At 43.9% G+C, this 13,803-nt stretch overlaps 1 long non-coding RNA gene across 2 annotated transcripts in view; it reads left to right on the top strand.

The window, feature by feature from the left end:
- Positions 1–3,807: 3,807 nt before the first annotated feature.
- LOC147826143 (uncharacterized) overlaps positions 3,808–13,803 on the top strand; it is a 26,210-nt gene continuing 16,214 nt past the window's right edge. For both annotated transcript variants that reach the window (XR_015439070.1, XR_015439069.1), the window contains exons 1-3: positions 3,808–4,211; positions 8,860–8,969; positions 9,973–10,098. This is a non-coding gene — a long non-coding RNA (uncharacterized LOC147826143). The remainder of the gene's footprint in view (positions 4,212–8,859; positions 8,970–9,972; positions 10,099–13,803) is intronic.

Here is a 13,803-nt window from a genome sequence, read left to right as displayed (position 1 = left end):
CGCGCCTTCCTGGCAAGCACAAGCTCCTGAGTTCGATCCCCGGTACGGGAAAAAAAATAAGGCACAGAGATTAAAGGACTGGCCAAAAACTCACACGGGCAGTAACTGCTACGGGCCATATGCCAACCAAGCGACCAGATTTCAAAGTCTGGTTCGTGTCCAGTACCGCAGATGAAGGGCTGGAACTGACCGTGTGTCCCGGAGAAGCAAATGCAGTGGCTCCCACTGTCAAGGTTGCCTCCGGGACCGCGCGCCCGAGGGACCCCGACTGAGGGGACCAGGACAGTCAAGCTGACTCTCGCTCCTTCTCGGGGACCTGGGCACCACCTGCCTCGGCCTCCGATGCACACAATGCCAGTCCTGTCTCCGACAGACGGGGGCCAGCCGGCGCCTTCGACCCCGGACTCAACAGTCGTCCCGGACCGACGGCCCCCGCGCGGACACAAAGCCGCTTCCGGCCGCTCTAGCCGCGCCGCTCACTGGTCCCGCCCTCCACCCCCGTGTCAAAACAGTTTTCCAGGGCTAGTTAAGGAGAAACGCTAAGTGCGGAACTGTGTATTTTGCTACTAAAAGAGAGTAAAAAGAACTTAAATTTTATTTGCTCGTGTAAGTACAAAAACCCTGGGAAAATACATATGAAAATTAATAATAGCGATTACTTGTGAGATGTGTGGTTAAAACTAGAGGTTAGGGGAAAAAACCCCACTAGGGGTCAGGGGAAGTGTTACCACAAAGCTTTTTAATGTTTTTACTTTTAGAGCTGATTGCGTAACTTAATTAAAACAATTTTAAATGCATAACCTAAAGAGAATGCTGATGGCATACCCAGAAAATGCAAGACAAATCTACTACCCAAATTATAATCCAGCAACCTTGCTGAGTTTAAAAAAAAAAAAAAAGAAAGATTCATACTGCGTTTCCGAGTTAGAAAATGTACTTTCTAGCTGGGCGAGGTGAGGCATGCCTCTGATCCCAGCACTCCGGAGGGAGGCTGGGGAAGGAGGATCTCTGTGAGTTCGAGGCCAGCTGGGTTACACAGTGAGGCCCTATCTCAAAAAAAAAAACAATTTAAAAAAAAAAGATAATTACAGGAGCAAAGAAATACAAAAGCTACCTTAATGAAAAGATTATAGGGGCCGGGGATTTAGCTCAGTGGTTCCAGCGCCTGCCTCACAAGCGCAAGATCCCGAGTTCAATCCCCAGTACCAAAAAAAAAAAAAAAAGATTATAAAGCGTTATTTATTTAAAGCTAAGCCCTTGACGTTAAATTCATTGCAAAGCTAATTAAAATCCCAATGATGTGCTCTATGGAACTTAATTGGTCTATGCTAAATTTATATGGAATATGAAAATGGGAAGACCCAAGATGTTTTTGATCAAATGAAGGAAGTGCAGAAATTTGCCCTATATGATAAATGTATAGTAGGTTAGGGATGTAACTTGGTGGTAGAGTGCTTGCCCAGCATGCAGGTAGACTTGAGTTCAATCCCTGGTTCCAAAAAAGTAAATACATAGTAGTTATGACAATGTGATATTGGTATAATACAGATAAGTAGGTCATTGAAACTGCATTTGGGCCTGAAGAAAAAGAATTTTAGTGATCAGTGATATTAGAGCAATGTAAAATAGTCTAATAATCATCTAATTGGAGGCCCATAGGAAAAGGAGAAAGAGAATGATGGCAAAATTTTTGAAGAAACACTAGGTCAAAATTTCCCAAAGCTGGTGAAAAAACATAAACATCCAACCCAAAGAAGTTCAGTAAATTGTAAGATGAATAAACATACATAAATAACACACATATCATGGTCAAACTGCACACGCTATATATTAAAAAACAAATCTTGAAAGCAACTAGAGAAAAGATGTCCTTTATTTACATACATGTAGGGGAATAATGATAGGAATTACAACTGTGTTCTCACCAAAAGAGTGGAATTCAGCAGACAGTGAAACGCCATCTTTAAATATTAAATAGTTAAAATAATGGTTTCACCCAAGAATCTTTTGGTCTTCTGTCTGGATGAACAATCTATTATTGTGTGGATTATTGAAACTCTCTGCTATTATTGTGGTGCCATTTCTCCCTTCGCAAAGAAGTCCAAGATTTTCTTTCCCAACAGGGAGGAGTCACAAGACAAGGCATTTTCTCTTAGTTCTAAACTGTGCCCACTTCGGGGAGAGGCTAACTCACCAGTTATATTTGCACCTCCTCAACATTCCTGTGTGAAAACCTTACTCCCACGGTGATGTCATGGGTGGGGGGCATTTGAGAGGTGATTAGACCATGAGGGCTCCAGCCTCATGAATGCAATTGATGGTCTTCTAAAAGAGGCTTGAGGGTATCTGTTTCCCTCTTCCTCTATGAGAGAAAGTATTGTAGACAGCTAAGTTAGAAAATATTGTAAGCAGAGCTGGGCCCTCAGCACAGAGGAAAACTGGCTGGAGGCACATTCACTGAAGGCCAGGATTCAAGAAAAAGAGAAACTAGCTGGGTGTGGTGGTATATGTATGTAATCCCAGCAAACTGGAGGCTGAGGCAGGAGGATCACTGTGAGTTCTAGGAGGCCAACCTCAGCTACATAATGAGTTCAAGGACAGCCTGAACTGCACAACAAGACCTTGTCTCAAATAACAACAAAAAACAAGAAGAAAAAGAGGAGCTACTACACCCACATACGTCCCCTAAGGATGAATAGCAGTGATTAATATTCTAAATAGCCATCAATCACCTTGGGTGGGAACCAAAACCTCCCTAGCTCATTTCTTCCAGGAAAATTCTTGTTAATTTCATGTACACTTGCTACTTGTGACTTGTTTCCCCATTTAATCCCCATTTAATCAGTATTACTTAAGTGACTATACTTCTTGTAATCTTATTGGCTGACCATAGTTTCCTCCCATCTCACACCCACCTTGTGATTTCCCATTGAATCAACATTACCAAAGTGATTACACTTTTAATCTTATTATTTGACTGTTATTTTGTCCCACCTTGAACCTGCCTCACTTCTTGGCTTTGCTCAATAAAACACCCTTGAGAAGTGGGGTCGGCAGTCAACCACTTTCGGGACTCCCTTCTGCCTCCCTTAGAAAGAAGTTTTCTCTCAATAAATTCTTCCTACTCTTAAGCTCTGTTGTTCCCAGAATTCATTCTTTGATTTTAGAGAATTTTGGACATTTAGCAGGTTGAGAGTTGTAATATTTCCTTATATTATTTGGAGGTCTATAGATCAGATGCTCTGTATCAAAGGGACACCAAAACTGAAGCAAAGAGCAGCCCTCACCAAACCCAGAATTTGCTGGTGATTTGATCCTGGCCTCCACAACTGTGTGTTAATGAGCTTCCCTTTACTGTAACAAAATACTTGAGGTAATCAAAAAGAGGAAAGGTTTGTTTTGCTCACAGCCTTGCAGGTTTCACTCCAAGATTGTTGGTTCCACTGGCTGTGGTGGAGGCAGTACATCTTGGAGGGAGCGCCTGATGAGGGAGCCCGATCACCTCAGGAGGAAGGGCAGTATCCCCCTCAAGGGCATAGCCTCAAAACTTCTTCCCATTTTATGGGTTCTTCACCTTTTATGGGTTCCACCATCTCCCATGGTGTTTAACTCATGGGTGTTTGGGGGACATTTAAGATCCAAATCATGGCAACAAACTTTCTAGTCTGAGACCACTGGCTGGGGTTTGCAGTAATATGGTCACGGAGAAGCAGGGACCTCCGCGATTCCTAGAGAGGAACCTCCTGGAAAGGGAAGAGAGATGGTATTGGTGGCGCGGGCATATGTCAGGCAACGCGCTTCCGGCCGCGCGGCTTCCGGCTTCCGGTCTCTGGCGCTCTACCTCTGGGTCACTCCTGGCCGCTGACGGACCAGTGGGCTCCATGGGGATTCTGCGTCCTGGCCTTGGAGTTTGTGCCGGTGGACCCACCACCCTCTCCCTCTCGCCAGGACATACTGAGGCTCCGAGGGCCCAGAGAACACCGCGCCTACCCCGCTGGAGTGGGAAAACCTCGGGAGGATGGAACCTGGCGTGTTGAGTGGGTTAGAAGACAAAGGAGAGGCGTCCTAGAGCGGCCTCGCCCCCTGCTGAAGGCCACGCCCTATCTACACAACGGTCACTTTTTTGCTTTACTTGTTGCCACTGAGCATTGAACCCAGGACCTCACGTATGCAAAGCACACGTCCTGTCGTTGAACTGCACTCCAGCGATGGTAACATCACTTTTAAACGTTTACATGATGAGTGTCATAACTTGTCGCCCCTAGTTTCAAACCATAATGCACCTCTACATAATCATAGTTATTATTAGCACACAACTAAGAATGGGAGCATTACTAACATGATCTAACTAGTTCATATTCAGATCCCTTTTCCTACCAGTTGTTTTGCACATGTCTTTTACAGTTGATTTGCACAAACTAGGATCCAGTCTTAGGCCCATTGTTGCATATAGGTTTTTGTTTTGACTTTTTTTTTTTTTGGTACCGGGGATCGAACTCGGGACCGTGCACTTGGGAGGCAGGCGGTGGAACCACTGAGCTAAATCCCTAGCGCGTTGTTTTGTTTTGAGACAAGGTCTTGCTATATAGTTCCAGGCTGGTACAATCTTGCTTCAGCCTCTCAAGTGCTGGGATCACAGGCGTGCGCCACCATGCCCTCCTGTTGCCTGTAGTTTTAAAAATCTCTTTTTTTAATTCAGTAAAATCTTACTCTTGACCATTGCATTACCTTGTTGAAAAGACTCCAGAATTCTTGTATCCCCATATCTGGGTTTGCTCGTGTTTTCATGGCACTTTGTTCATCTATTTCCTTGTCATTTTAATCTGTTATCTTTTGGAATATATTTCCAACACAAATGGTTTATGGTTTACTTTCTTCGTTGCTAAAGATGCAGAAGCTAATAAGAAAATGCCTTTTTATGCTTTCTGCCATGTTTTTAGTTCAATAAAGGAAAATGGGGGCACATCAAACTCATTTCACTCATTGTTTGCTATATGACACATAGTAGGTACTTAGTAAATTAGCTGTGAAATGAATTCTTTGTGGATTACAGGTAATGCACAGAAACTGAATTTTGGAAGAGCCCTACTTGCTTTAGGAATGTGCCTTGTAGTACGCATCTCCCGTTATGGCTTTTATTTCACTGTACTGTAATTGTATCCCCACGAGCTGTAAGCTCCTGGGTATTCTCAGCTCCTAATACACCTCCATATATGTCAAATTACTGAACTGCATTTGTAAAAGTTGTTTGTATTTTGAAAGTTATACCAGTTTGCAGAATACAGTAACATCTTAACTAAGTGGAAGTCTTTCTAGATTTGGTGCAACAGATTCAACTCCCACTTTTTCAGTTTGCCTTTTCTGCTTCACCCTCATTCATTCAGCTTATTCTCCACCTAGGAGCAGAACTTCTTAATACATAAATCTGGTCTTAGCACATCCTTTGTGTAAAGCCTTCAGTGATATGTTCCATGTTGCATTTATAAAATCCAAACTCCTGTGTCTTGCATGATGTGGCTTCTGCTTGTCTTGCCCACCTGATATTTTGCTACTGTCCTCTTATCTTGCTTGACTGAAAATATTGCAAATGCCTTTCATTTCTTTGACCACAGTATACACTGTACTAGGGCCTTTTAATATTAGTCTCCAGTGTTCTTCTCATTCCTCAACCCTACTCCATGTGGCTTGCTCCTTTTTCACTTAAGGGCTCAGCTTAAATGTTACTTCACATTGCTTTGCCATATTGTAAAGTCTAAACATTTTAGCCTGGAGTTGAAGGCAGTTTTTTATTCCCCATCAGGCATCTTTTTAACTTCATCTCTTGTCCCACATTTTTTTACCCATACCCTACATTCTGTAGTTCAGCCCCTAGGATTTCCTGCCTGTCCTTAGAGACTGTCCTTAAATACTTTTGCTTGTGTTGTTTGCTTGGTCAATGGTAGTTGGTTTTTTTTTTTTGGTTCTGGGGATCGAACTCAGGACCTTGCGCTTGCGAGGCAGGCATGGTGCCACTGAGCTAAATCCCCGGCCCATCCTAGCTAGTTTTGTGTATCCTGTTCTCCACACATAGCTATCATATATTGAATGTCTACAGGTTTGTTTTGTTTTGTGTTGTGTTTTTGTTGTGCTAGTGCTGTGGATCAAACCCAGGGCAGCATTCTCTTACTGAGCTGCATCCCCACCAGTCACAATTTTATATCAAATGGTACAAGTAATCAGGAAAAAGTACAGAGTATTCAGTGGAAAGTAAATTTCCCTTATTCCACAGTTATGTGCTTCCCCTACTCCTTTTTTTTTTTTTTTTTTTTGGTACTAGGGATCAAACTCGGGACCTTGCACTTCTGAGGCAGGCAGCAGAACCACTAAGCTAAACCCCTGGCCTCCTACTCCTTTATATTAGTTATGAGATGCTGTGGTAATGTGATATAATAAACAGTACTTGAGTATGTGCTCAGAGCTAACATGGGGAGTAGCCAGAGCTTACTTGCATCTGTGCAGTCAGCTCTAGGGTATTCACACAAATCTATGGAGATCACAGGCTAGGTGTACTCAGTTATCTGTCAGGCACCTGGCTGCTAGCTGGTCTAGGGTAGTCTCATGTATGCAGTGGGGTGACCTGACTCTGTCCTGTGTGTCTTTTACCATCTGAAGACTAGCCTGGGCATGTTCCAAGCGTAAACAAGCCCAGTCACACAAGTACCTTTGAAGATTCTGCATCACATTTGCTAATATTACATTGGCCAAATTAGTCACCAGTTGAGCCTAGAGTCACAATAAGTGAGCACTACAAAGCACATGGCTACAGAAGAAGGGTGAGGAATTGAGGCCATTAGTTTGCCATACATTTTTCTAGTTTCTAAACATATATAAGTATTTATATTAATGACAGCATTTTGCCCACTACTTTATTTACCACTAATACATAATATTCTGTTGTTAGATATATCTTCCTTAAAAAGATTAAACCATAAACAATTAAGTCACCATTTTCCCTTCACCCCAGGCTGGCCTGTGCCTTCTAAATCCAGAATGGCTTCAACAGAGGAACAGGATGGAATTAAGATTGTGAGGAACAGGGGCCGGGGATTTAGCTCAGTGGTTTCGCCACCTGCTGCGCAAGCGCAAGGGCCCGAGTTCAATCGCCGGTACCAAAAAAAAAAAAAAAAAAGATTGTGAGGAACATCCTGTCTGGGACCAAGAAACCTACCTTTAAGTGAACAGCTTTTCTGCCAACTTTTTAGGCAGTTTTGTTACCAAGAGGCTCCTGGTCCCTGAGAAACTCTGAGCTGGCTCCACGAGCTCTACCATCAGTAGTTGAGGCCGGAGACCCACAGCAAAGAGCAGAATCTGGAGCTGCTGATGCTGGAGGAGTTCCTGGCCGCCCCGCCTGAGGGCCTGCAGGCCTGGGTACAGAAGCATCATCCAGAGAGTAAGGAGGAGGCAGTAGCCGTGGTTGAAGATCTGCTGCAAGAGCTTAGTGAGCCTGGGATTCAAGTGAGAAGAGGAAGTTGGGCTTCTGTCCATTGAATTTTGTTGACCCAGATTGGTTGGCTATGGCTACATGTCTTAATTCTATGTTGCTGTCTAAACAACCCCTAAACCTTAATGGTTTAAAAACCACAACATTATGTCATGGTTTTTGTGGTTTAGGAGTTCTGGAACTATGTAAGAGGACCTGTCATGAGGTTGCAGTGAGGATGTCAGCCAAGACTGTAGTCATCTGGTGACTTGTCTGATGCTGGTGGATCCACTTCCAAGATGGCTCACCTGTATGGTTGTCAGTAGCCTCAGGTGCTCACCAATTGTTGGGGGAAGTTTTACTTCTTCACCATTTTTGTCTCCTTTGGGAGCCGTTTACGTGTCTTTATGACATATCAGCTGGCTATCAGAGAGGAGAGAGAAAAGGAAAAAAAGCCACAATACTTTTTATGACACAGAAGTTATATAGTGTGTTCAGCAGAATTGAGCCACTAAGTACAGCCCACACTCAAGGACAAATAAGATTCCACCTTTCAAAGAGAGGTATCTCAAAGAATTGGACTTATTTTAAAGCAGCACATCATATTGAGCCACTCTTGCTGTCCCTCTCGGGTATAAAATTAAGCTCTAGTGCTTCTGTTGAGCCATCACTCTAGGAAGTGTTTCATATGGGTCCATGTGATCTCTTTCATTAAGTATTAGCTTGGGCTCCTACTTTTATGAATTGGAATGTACCTCCTTCAAGCCTGAGATCAAACACATGGATATTCAGAAGGGTTCTCAGAGGACATGGTACAGCTGAGGGTCAGGCAGGAACCAACAGTCATCCAGCATCGGCCCATGGTGGCACAGGTCAAATGTGAATCTTTTGGTCTCCACCAGTTTCAAGAACCAGGTAAAGACTTTATAGGTCTATTCAAGAAATCTCTGATGGGCCTCTTTAGGGGAATAGTTAAGACTGTGGGCTCTGGAGCCAAATTGCAGGGATCGGAATTTAAGCCTTGCAGGTATCTACCTCATAACAAAGGGATAGCTCAGGTTGCTTCCTGTGTCTTCAGTTTATATCTCTATGAAATGGGGATAATCCTGGTACCTCAGTCAGAGAATCCATGGAAGATTTATCAGGGTAATATGTGTCAGACATTCAGAATGGTGCTATCTGTCTGCATCCTTCCTAGAAGCCCTGCTTTCTCTGGATGACACCCCTCTCCCCAGCCATTTCAGCAGTGCCTATGACCTTGATATACCTGTTTAACCCCTTCTGCCAGATTCGCATTTTTAGAGTATATCTGTTCATTGTGGATCTTACTATTCCTCTTCTGTGATTTTGCTCTTTCATAAAGGAAAAGATGACATTGTTTGGCCCATTTGTTATTCCAGATGGTCAAATGATACCTGAAGACCAGGTGCTGGCTTCAAAGGAAGAAGTCTTGAAGAAATGGAAGATTTTGGGGCCAGCAGATACAAAGAAAGGTTCCTCTGGATTCTAGGTACAAATAAATCTGTAAACTTGAGGGTAGGGTAGAAAAGCAGCGTTGACATGTCTATGGTGAGAGACATTACAGGTGCAGCGAATGTGGGAAAAGCTTCACCCATAGCTTAGTGCTTTTGCAGCACCAGAGTCCACACTGGTGAGAAGCCATACAAGTGTGAAGAGTGTGGGAAGGCCTTCAGCCAGAGGCCAGGCCTGAATAAACATCAGTGGAGCTCCACTGAAGGGAAGCCTTAGCAGTGTGAGGAGTGTGGGAAAGCCTTCAGTGCCAGCAATGGCCTCCTCAGACACCAGAGAGTCCACACAGCGGAGAAGCCCTATGAATGTGGAGCACATGGGAAGGCTTTCCCTCTCAACTCATACCTTGCACAGCACCAGAGGATCCACACTGGGGAAAAGTGCTATCAGTGAGATGAGTGTGGCAAGGCCTTCAGCCAGAATGCTGGGCTCATCCAGCATCTCTGGCGAGAAGCCCTATGAGTGCTGCCAGTGCAATAAGAGCTTTAGCTGGTGGACACTCCTCTTGAAACATCAGAGGAGCCATACTAGAGCGAGACCATACAAGTGTGATGAGTGTCAGAAAGCTTCCAGTCACCACTCTGACTTTATTAGGCATTTTAGAATCCATAATGCTGAGAGGCCTTCTGAGTGTGACACATGTGGGAAAGCCTTCAGCCACCACTCTAGCCTTATCAGGCATTTTAGAATCCATACTGCTGTTGAGCTGGACTAATTCCATGGACTTCTGGGCTCTTCAATGGAGTCATCTTAGAGAGCAAAGTTTTCTAATGGCCTGGGCTGTTTATCAACTGTATATTCCTTCGGAACAAATAGCTTGTCTGCAAACTAGATGTGGTATCTCCGGGTGTGCTGAGCACCCTCCTCCTCACCTGTCCTTTGGTTCATTCTTGCTGGTTTCCCTTAAGGGACGGAATCTTTTTGGGAAGTAATTGGTAAGGAGAAGCTGTTTTTGGATGTAATATTTTTTTTTTTGGTACCAGGGATCGAACTCGGGTCCTTGTGCTTGCACAGCAGGCGGCGAAACCACTGAGCTAAATCCCCAGCCCTGAATGGAATATTAAGCAACCCTAAAAGACTAGAATCTGTGTATACTTTTTAAAGATTAGGTAAGTTCCAAGAGTATAGAGGTAAGTCTTCTCTATAAGTTACACGTTATACACACTGAAAGCTTTTGGGGATTGGAATTATCCGCACTGGTGTAGGCAGCCATCCCTATGATACGATGATGTAAATGGGCACTGCTTGCCTGTAATCTGAGATGTTGGGGAGGCTGAGGCAGGAGGACCACTTAAGCCTCGAAGTCCCAGGCTGGCCTGGGCAGAACAGCCCGACCCTGTTTCATACAGGAAAAAAACATGACAGCTGACCTCAGGTGCTTTCATTGAAGTGGCATGTTCATTAACCTATCAGCTTTATCTGTGTGGTCTTGACAATTGAGAAGTCTGTGTCTCATTTATCTAAATTCCAGATTCTCAAGGCAGTCATTACTATATTTGATTTCCACTTTTGTTATAAGTAAGGTATCTTAAAACCTTTCTTCTCCATGAAGGACCTCTTTAATTCCTACCCCTTTAGGAGGTCACATATGTGACTCTGGGAAGTAGTGACTTGGAGTGTATGCCACATATATAGGGCTGCATAGTTATTTTTAACAGGTAGTTGTGCCCCAGGAGCACTGGGGAAAGGGGTGGGCAGAAACCTGTTGGGATAGAAAGAGTAGACTCCTAGAGGGTCATGTGCTGTTAGTGGCTAAGTGTGAGAATCTGGGCATCCAGGGCAACTACAGAATTCAAGAAGTTTAATTTGGCCCGGGATTTAGCTTAGTGGTGCTGCCACCTGCGTCGCAAGCACAAGGTCCTCAGTTCGATTCCCAGTACCAAAAAAAAAGTTTAAGGTCCTGATGAGAGGGAAGGGCTGGAGAAGGGTAGACAGGTATGATTGGGAGAATCACACATTTGTCTGATAGCAGTCATGTAACTGTGGAAAGACTAGGTGGGTGAGTATAGAGGCCTCCAGTTAAGGCAATGTGGTAACACTTGTTGGTCTATTTGTGGGTTGACTTGGGTGTGGAGGGGTGTTAGCAGTGGGAGAGGAAGACCCAGGTAGATAACCAACAGGAGGTTCCAGGATGTTGGGGACTGAGGAAGGGAGACAGTCTCCCGCTTGCCCCTGTGCCCTGGGAGGGCTGCGCACGAGGTCACCAAGATGATGCTTTCTCCCAGCCGTCTGAGCTATTACAGGCTCTAGGCTGAAGGAGGAGAGTGAGGCATTTCAGGAATAAATGTAAGGGTTGGTACTTCTCTAGGGCTTGCCACATGCATGGCCCTGTTCTAGTTGCTTGATATGTATTAACTGTCGGATTCTCAAACATGATCTGAACATGGGTATCAAAGAGGGGGAAGCCAGGGTGCACCATGGCAAAGTTGCTTGTAGTACACAGCCTGTAGGCAGCAGATGCACTCCTGTGCTCCTGACCCTGTTTCACCTGGGCCCAGAACCTCTTGATCATTGATTTGTCTCCTGGAAGTGATGATTATGGTGCTGGGGATTGCATCCAGGGCCTCGTGCATGCTAGGCCAAGACTGCCACTGACCACTGACCTACCTCCCTAGCCTCTTTTAGCTCCATGTTTTGAAACAGGGTCTCACCGCTGTAGGCCAGGCTTGCCTGCATCTTAGTACTGTCTTCCCTCAGCCTCCTGAGTAGCTGGGACGAGAGGCACGCACCACCGCACCACACCCGACTGGACGTGTTCTTCTTTTAAACTACTGCCTTACTTAGAATTGAGTTTATTTAGCAATTCTGTTACCTGACATTAAGTTTGTGTCATTTCTCTTCATTATTTGGAACAACAGATTTGCAGTGACGAGTCTTGTACTTTGCTCTAAGCACAAGTGTACATATCACTACGTATACACATTTTTATTGCAGAGAATTTAAAACACTGAAAAAAGTTAAAAGAGAAGTATAATAATCCTAACATATCCACCTTCAACAGTTCACAACTCATGACCAGTCTTCTTTCATTTATATACTGTTCCACTTCTCTTGCCATCTTTTGAAGCAAATCCCAGATGTTTTTGAGACAGGGATCTCAGTCGTCTCCCTGTGTAAACCAGACTGGCTTCAAAATCATAATCCTGTCTCAGCTCCCTAAGTATGTGGGATTATAGGCACGTGCCGCTGTGCCCAGCACCTGGCTATGTTTTATAACAAGTTTTTACTTTTTATAAAAACATGCTGAGATATTTACAATAGTGTATCTGAGCTCTGCACAGTGGTGTGTGACCATAACTCCCGCTACTCAGCTGAAAAGGGGAGATTCCGATTTACAGGCAATGCTGGGCAACTAAGTGAGACTCTGCCTCAAAAATAAAAGTGCTGCAGACATAGCTTGGAGCTCCCCAAGTTCAATCCTTTTATCATTACATATCTAGTAGGTGTTTAAATGTCCAGTTCTTAAAATGTTTAAATCAGGATTCCACATGATGATGCTGTCTTTCATGTTAGTATTTTTTTGGTTTTGGTGGTACCTGGGATTAATCTAGGGCCTCACACATGGGAAGCATTCTACCAATGATCTACAACCCCAGCTTTATCATTTCTCTTTTAATCTGTAGAGTTCCCCTGCATTCTGCATTTTTTTTTCCCTGCGCATTATATTTGTGCACAGGGGTGGGGGGAGCTATCCCATAGTTGCTCAGTTTTTGTTTTTCCTGTACTGGGAATTGAACCCACAGCTTTATATGTGTTGGGTAAACATTCTGACACTGAGCTACATCCCAGCACTTTCTAAAATTCTGAGACAAGTGCTCACTAAATTGCCCACACTGGTCACAAACTTGCAGTCCTCCTGCCTCAGCCTTCTGGGTAGCTGTGATTACAAGCGTATGCCACCATGCTTGGTGTGGTTTGTGTTCTGACGAGTATATCTGTGCTAAGTAGTTTAACCTCCTTCTCTGGATACTGTCTTTCCTGTGAATTGGGTCTTTTTTTTTTTTTTTGGTGCTGGGGATCGAACTCGGGTCCTTGCGCTTGCGCAGCAAGTAGCGAAACCACTGAGCTAAATCCCCAGCTGGGTCTTTTTTTTTTTTTGGTACCAGGGACCCAACTCGAGTCCTTGCTCTTGCGAGGCAGGTGGCAGAACCACTGAGCTAAATCTCCAGCCCTCCTGTGAATTGGTTATTCTTGGGAGTAAGTTGATTAGATGTTTAATCATACTCATTTTCAACCTTTTTGGCAAGACTGATGCATTGTGGTGGTGTGTTCTTGCCTAAGGAATGTCTGATTTCCTTTTGTGATGTCAACAGCTGTTGATGAAAAATGTCTTCATCCACTTATTCATGAGTGGCAAAATTGTAATATTCTAATTATATCATTCCTCTTTTATTTACTAGAAGATACATTATTTATTGTTAAATCCATTTTTGTTGCTGTCTTTATGAGTGCTCACATTTGTCTTCAAGTAGGAAGCTCTTTGTATGAGCTTCTGAGTCTGATACAGGACTGATCCTCAAAGTCAGGTCCTTCTTTAGGTTCTTTTTAAATGCCCTTTTTTTTTATTAAATTCTTTTATTGGTACATTGTAGGTATACACCACCATTACATTTCTCATTGGGAATTGTACCTTTACATAATGCATCTTGGTTCTTATTTTTTCCCCATTCCTAGCCCTCCCTTCACGCCCTCCACCCTTCCCTATTTACAAAGACTTTATTTCCATTTTTTCCATTTCTCATCACTTTTCCTTTCCCTTCTTTCCTTTCCCCTGCCCCTCCCATTAAATGCCCTTTTCTATGGCTACTAACTCC

This window comes from Heterocephalus glaber, unplaced genomic scaffold, assembly GCF_053883595.1.
Source record: "Heterocephalus glaber isolate CG9 unplaced genomic scaffold, H.glaber_assembly_v1.0 deba00001472, whole genome shotgun sequence".
NCBI classification, from domain to species: domain Eukaryota; kingdom Metazoa; phylum Chordata; class Mammalia; order Rodentia; family Bathyergidae; genus Heterocephalus; species Heterocephalus glaber.
Note: the sequence above shows the minus strand (reverse complement) of the source record. Positions and strands in the feature narration are given on the sequence as shown.